The sequence below is a fragment of the Colias croceus genome, chromosome 9, assembly GCF_905220415.1.
Source record: "Colias croceus chromosome 9, ilColCroc2.1".
Classification (NCBI taxonomy): Eukaryota; Metazoa; Arthropoda; class Insecta; order Lepidoptera; family Pieridae; genus Colias; species Colias croceus.
In genome coordinates, this window is record NC_059545.1 from 309,636 (window position 1) to 315,635 (window position 6,000).

The 6,000-nt window shown below is 41.8% G+C and overlaps 1 non-coding gene across 1 annotated transcript; it reads left to right on the forward strand.

Moving 5' to 3' along the window:
• Positions 1–5,611: 5,611 nt before the first annotated feature.
• Positions 5,612–5,683, forward strand: Trnag-ucc. Its single transcript has one exon. It is a non-coding gene; the product is annotated as a tRNA-Gly (tRNA).
• Positions 5,684–6,000: the final 317 nt, after the last annotated feature.

The window sequence follows — 6,000 nt, forward strand, 5'->3', positions numbered from 1 at the left end:
TTTGTCTATTTTGTAGGTATGTATTACATTAATAATTTATAATTTTATAGATCACACAATATGAATGCTCTCTAGGTAATAAAAATGATTTGAGCGCCTATGTTATTAAAAAAGGATTCTCTGATTTTAAGCCTAATAATAATTTGCTGAATGACGAATGTCCATATATACCACATAACATTTTCATCTCAGAGAAACGTTTCCATGCTTTTTCGGGGTTTAAATGAATATTTAATTTACTGTTACTTCACTCCACACCTTAAATATATAAGCCAATAACCTATTCACATAAAAAAAATATGCTACAAAAAGTCCGTCGCCAGCCGCGTTGCGCCGTGTCGTGTCTCAAGCCTCCCTTTGAAGCGACATCAAAGCTTCTATTAGCTCTGATTACGGCGCACTCCAGATGTGAGGTATTGTCTGCAGCGGCCGCGGGTTAAGACTTGCAACATTAATTAGCCCGCTATTTACTGACATATGAACTTTCGCTTTATTGTATTTTAGAGTGTTCTTACTTTGATGCGTTGGGAGGTTGTGATATCACTCGTTTGCTTTGTCGACTCGATTGAATCGTAAGCAAAACTGCATTTTTATTTATATTTTTTATCGGGAACAATTCTTTTGTTCTGATACATACCTATTATGTTATCTGTGTTAATATTTATAAAATATGTTTAGGATAAGAGAAACCTAATAGAAATAATACTTTCAAGAAAGGCATGCATAATCTAACTAGTTAGGTATTATAATTATTATAATATATATTCTGTGGCATAATATATTATATTTTAAACTTAGTAATGTTTTATTTTAAAACGTCAAACGTACCTACTTTATAAAACATGGTCAAACAACATGTAGAAAATTATATCCCACCAAAAACATTTTCATGTAAAATGTTGCCAAGACGAGCCCATATGACTCGCACTGTCACAGAATACATAATAGTAGCTAAACGCTACAGAACGGACACTCTCCGCCTCCCGCCAAAATTAAACACTTACCTCACCCCGCACGATCAGACATAAAATGGTCCATATTTTTCTACAGGGACGATACGCAACGAAGATTGACAACATTAATCAAATTGACTTAAAGTAATTTTATTATTTTGGATTTGTGATTATCGTTTTTCGTAGAAAATGGTTAGATATTGTGCTGTTTACGGATGTATTTCATCAGAAAAACGCGAATTTTTTTTTACGCTAGTCAAAAATGTGCCAACCATAAAGCGTTAACACACACATTTGCAGTCTCTACAGTGTGACTGTCAAAACGATAATTTTGTATGGAGTGTCCGGGGTGTGGCACTGTCAAAAAGTTATCAGATCTCATGTAGAGCAAAGCTTCTAACACTACACGCCCTAACTCTACAAGGTCTAACTTAACAAACTCTACACCTTAGTCAAAATATGTGGCTTGGCCATTTCGCTACATTCACATCGGCGTAAGGTGAAAAATTAATTCACTGTGCATTACTTTTGTGTTATACAATAGTTCTTGTAGTAACGAACGGCCAAGCCACATATTTTGACTAAGGTGTAGAGTTTGTGAAGTTAGGCCTTGTAGAGTTAGGGCGTGTAGTGTTAGAAGCTTCGCTCTACATGAGATCTGATAACTTTTTGACAGTGCGAGTCATATGGGCTCGTCTTGGCAACATTTTACATGAAAATGTTTTTGGTGGGATTTCATTTCTTTTTGTAAGTTGTTTGTAACAAAATTTTATAAGTATGTCGATTAAAGTTTTAATTTTTTTTTAACAAGGAGTACCTATACATATATATATCTAGGGGAACCAAGTTTTAGATTATTAGATTAGACCTCTAGCGTCATCAAAATTTAATTTAAAATTACAGGTCTCATACAAACTCCCATCCCCTAGTTTAAGGGGTTGGGGGATGAAAGTTACAAGTTTTATAATTTTTTTGTTGTTTGTGTGCTAATACTAGCTTACATACAAAATTTCAGCTTTCTAGGAAATACTTAAGAATTTTGATGATCATCAGTGAGTCAGTGACGAAATTAGCGTTTTTTAGATATAAATAAAATCTGAAGTATAAAAGCTAATGTAATTAAAACTTAATATGTTCAATAAGTCCGCTATTGACAATATATCCCGAAAATTTTGTTGATCTAGCATAATCCAAACCCAAGTTATGAGGATTCAAAAAAACGTCGAAGCGCTTCGAGAAAAGGTAGGTAGTGCCCGTGCTTGTTCGCTTGGCTCGTCTTGGCGGGGGCACTACCGTGCCCCCAGATAGTGTTTATATTAGATAAAAATATATAATAGATAAAAATATAATAGTGTACTGTGTCTGTGTCTGTGTCGGTGTCGGTGTCTGTGTCTGTGTCTGTGTCTGTGTCTGTGTCTGTGTCTGTGTCGGTGTCGGTGTCGGTGTCGGTGTCGGTGTCTGTGTCTGTGTCTGTGTCGGTGTCTGTGTCTGAGTCTGTGTCTGTGTCTGAGTCTGTTTCTGTGTCAGTGTCTGTGTCTGTGTCTGTGTCTGTGTCGGTGTCGGTGTCTGTGTCTGTGTCTGTGTCGGTGTCGGTGTCGGTGTCGGTGTCTGTGTCTGTGTCTGAGTCTGTGTCTGTGTCAGCGTCTGTGTCTGTGTCTGTATCGGTGTCTGTGTCTGTGTCGGTGTCTGTGTCTGTGTCTGAGTCTGTGTCTGTGTCTGTGTCTGTGTTGGTGTCTGTGGCTGTGTTGGTGTCGGTGTCGGTGTCGGTGTCTGTGTCTGTGTCGGTGTCTGTGTCGGTGTCTGTGTCTGTGTCTGTGTCTGTGTCTGTGTCGGTGTCGGTGTCTGTGTCTGTGTCGGTGTCGGTGTCGGTGTCTGTGTCGGTGTCTGTGTCGGTGTCTGTGTCTGTGTCAGCGTCTGTGTCAGCGTCTGTGTCAGCGTCTGTGTCAGCGTCTGTGTCAGCGTCTGTGTCTGTGTCTGTGTCGGTGTCGGTGTCTGTGTCTGTGTCAGTGTCTGTGTCAGTGTCAGTGTCTGTGTCTGTGTCTGTTTCTGTGTCTGTGTCTGTGTCTGTGTTGGTGTCTGTGGCTGTGTTGGTGTCGGTGTCGGTGTCGGTGTCTGTGTCGGTGTCTGTGTCTGTGTCTGTGTCTGTGTCTGTGTCGGTGTCGGTGTCTGTGTCTGTGTCGGTGTCGGTGTCGGTGTCTGTGTCGGTGTCTGTGTCGGTGTCTGTGTCTGTGTCAGCGTCTGTGTCAGCGTCTGTGTCAGCGTCTGTGTCAGCGTCTGTGTCAGCGTCTGTGTCTGTGTCGGTGTCGGTGTCTGTGTCTGTGTCAGTGTCTGTGTCAGTGTCAGTGTCTGTGTCTGTGTCTGTTTCTGTGTCTGTGTCTGTGTCAGTGTCTGTGTCTGTGTCAGTGTCTGTGTCTGTGTCTGTGTCGGTGTGTGTCTGTGTCTGTGTCGGTGTCGGTGTCGGTGTCGGTGTCGGTGTCGGTGTCTGTGTCTGTGTCTGTGTCGGTGTCTGTGTCTGAGTCTGTGTCTGTGTCTGAGTCTGTTTCTGTGTCAGTGTCTGTGTCTGTGTCTGTGTCGGTGTCGGTGTCTGTGTCTGTGTCTGTGTCGGTGTCGGTGTCGGTGTCGGTGTCTGTGTCTGTGTCTGAGTCTGTGTCTGTGTCAGCGTCTGTGTCTGTGTCTGTATCGGTGTCTGTGTCTGTGTCGGTGTCTGTGTCTGTGTCTGAGTCTGTGTCTGTGTCTGTGTCTGTGTTGGTGTCTGTGGCTGTGTTGGTGTCGGTGTCGGTGTCGGTGTCTGTGTCTGTGTCGGTGTCTGTGTCGGTGTCTGTGTCTGTGTCTGTGTCTGTGTCTGTGTCTGTGTCGGTGTCGGTGTCTGTGTCTGTGTCGGTGTCGGTGTCGGTGTCTGTGTCGGTGTCTGTGTCGGTGTCTGTGTCTGTGTCAGCGTCTGTGTCAGCGTCTGTGTCAGCGTCTGTGTCAGCGTCTGTGTCAGCGTCTGTGTCTGTGTCTGTGTCGGTGTCGGTGTCTGTGTCTGTGTCAGTGTCTGTGTCAGTGTCAGTGTCTGTGTCTGTGTCTGTTTCTGTGTCTGTGTCTGTGTCTGTGTTGGTGTCTGTGGCTGTGTTGGTGTCGGTGTCGGTGTCGGTGTCTGTGTCTGTGTCGGTGTCTGTGTCGGTGTCTGTGTCTGTGTCTGTGTCTGTGTCGGTGTCGGTGTCTGTGTCTGTGTCGGTGTCGGTGTCGGTGTCTGTGTCGGTGTCTGTGTCGGTGTCTGTGTCTGTGTCAGCGTCTGTGTCAGCGTCTGTGTCAGCGTCTGTGTCAGCGTCTGTGTCAGCGTCTGTGTCTGTGTCTGTGTCGGTGTCGGTGTCTGTGTCTGTGTCAGTGTCTGTGTCAGTGTCAGTGTCTGTGTCTGTGTCTGTTTCTGTGTCTGTGTCTGTGTCAGTGTCTGTGTCTGTGTCTGTGTCAGTGTCTGTGTCTGTGTCTGTGTCGGTGTGTGTCTGTGTCGGTGTCGGTGTCGGTGTCTGTGTCTGTGTCTTTTTCTGTGTCTGTGTCTGTGTCTGTTTCTGTGTCTGTGTCTGTGTCTGTGTCTGTGTCGGTGTCGGTGTCGGTGTCTGTGTCTGTGTCTGTGTCGGTGTCTGTGTATGTGTCTGTGTCTGTGTCTGTGTCGGTGTCTGTGTCTGTGTCTGTGTCTGTCTGTGTCTGTGTCTGTGTCTGTGTCTGTGTCGGTGTCTGTGTCTGTGTCTGTGTCTGTGTCGGTGTCTGTGTCAGTGTCTGTGTCTGTGTCGGTGTCTGTGTCGGTGGTCGGTCAGCCACATATTTTGACTAAGGTGTAGTTTGTGAAGTTAGGCCTTGTAGAGTTAGGGCGTGTAGTGTTTAGAAGCTTGGCTCTACATTAGATCTGATAACTTTTTGACAGTGCGAGTCATATGGGCTCGGGTTGGCAACATTTTACATGAAAATGTTTTTGGTGGGATTTCATTTCTTTTTGTAAGTTGTTTGTAACAAAAAATTTTTATATTTTTTTCTTCTTTTTTTGGGGTGTATTTCTTGCACATCAGAGACGCCTTTTTTTATAGCCCACTCTCTTATTTTTTCTTATTCTTAATTTTTTTTTATTTTTAGCTACTGTGTGGACGTAAGAGGCAGGAGACGTTCGCAACACTTCTATTCATATTTATATGATCTGATCTGAAGTATATGTCTCGATATATGTCGATTAAATTTTTAAATATTTTTTTTTAACAAGGAGTACCTATACATATATATATCTAGGGGAACCAAGTTTTAGATTATTATATTAGACCTCTAGCGTCATCAAAATTTAATTTAAAATTACAGGTCTCATACAAACTCCCATCCCCTAGTTTAAGGGGTTGGGGGATGAAAGTTACAAGTTTTATAATTTTTTTGTTGTTTGTGTGCTAATACTAGCTTACATACAAAATTTCAGCTTTCTAGGACATTAGGAAATACCTTAAGAATTTTGATGATCATCAGTGAGTCAGTGACGAAATTAGCGTTTTTTAGATATAAATAAAATCTGAAGTATAAAAGCTAATGTAATTAAAACTTAATATGTTCAATAAGTCCGCTATGGTCGCTATGTAATAATATTGTATTTATTGGAATGTAATATGCGGATATGATCATTAATTTCAATATGCCCATCAATGGCGTCGGTGGTGTAATGGTCAGCATAGTTGCCTTCCAAGCAGTTGATCCGGGTTCGATTCCCGGCCGACGCACACTTTTGCCACTTTTTTATTTTTTTGTTCCTTGGCTGTGTTTTCATTTTTTATTATTTTTAGAATATTTTTGGCAGAATGCTCATTAGTTACATATATTTTTTACTGTTAAGAAAATAAAGATGATATTTAAAATTTCTTTAATACGTATACTCGTCACTAGATGGCGTGAGCAGTGCGCTTATGTTTGTAGTAGTTTTTATTTTTATTTTATTTTTCTATAATTGCGATGGAATAATATCAGTATAATAAAACGGAGAGATTTTAAACATTATAAAATAATAATATTTAACATGTTGTAAAAAATATTTTTTGCA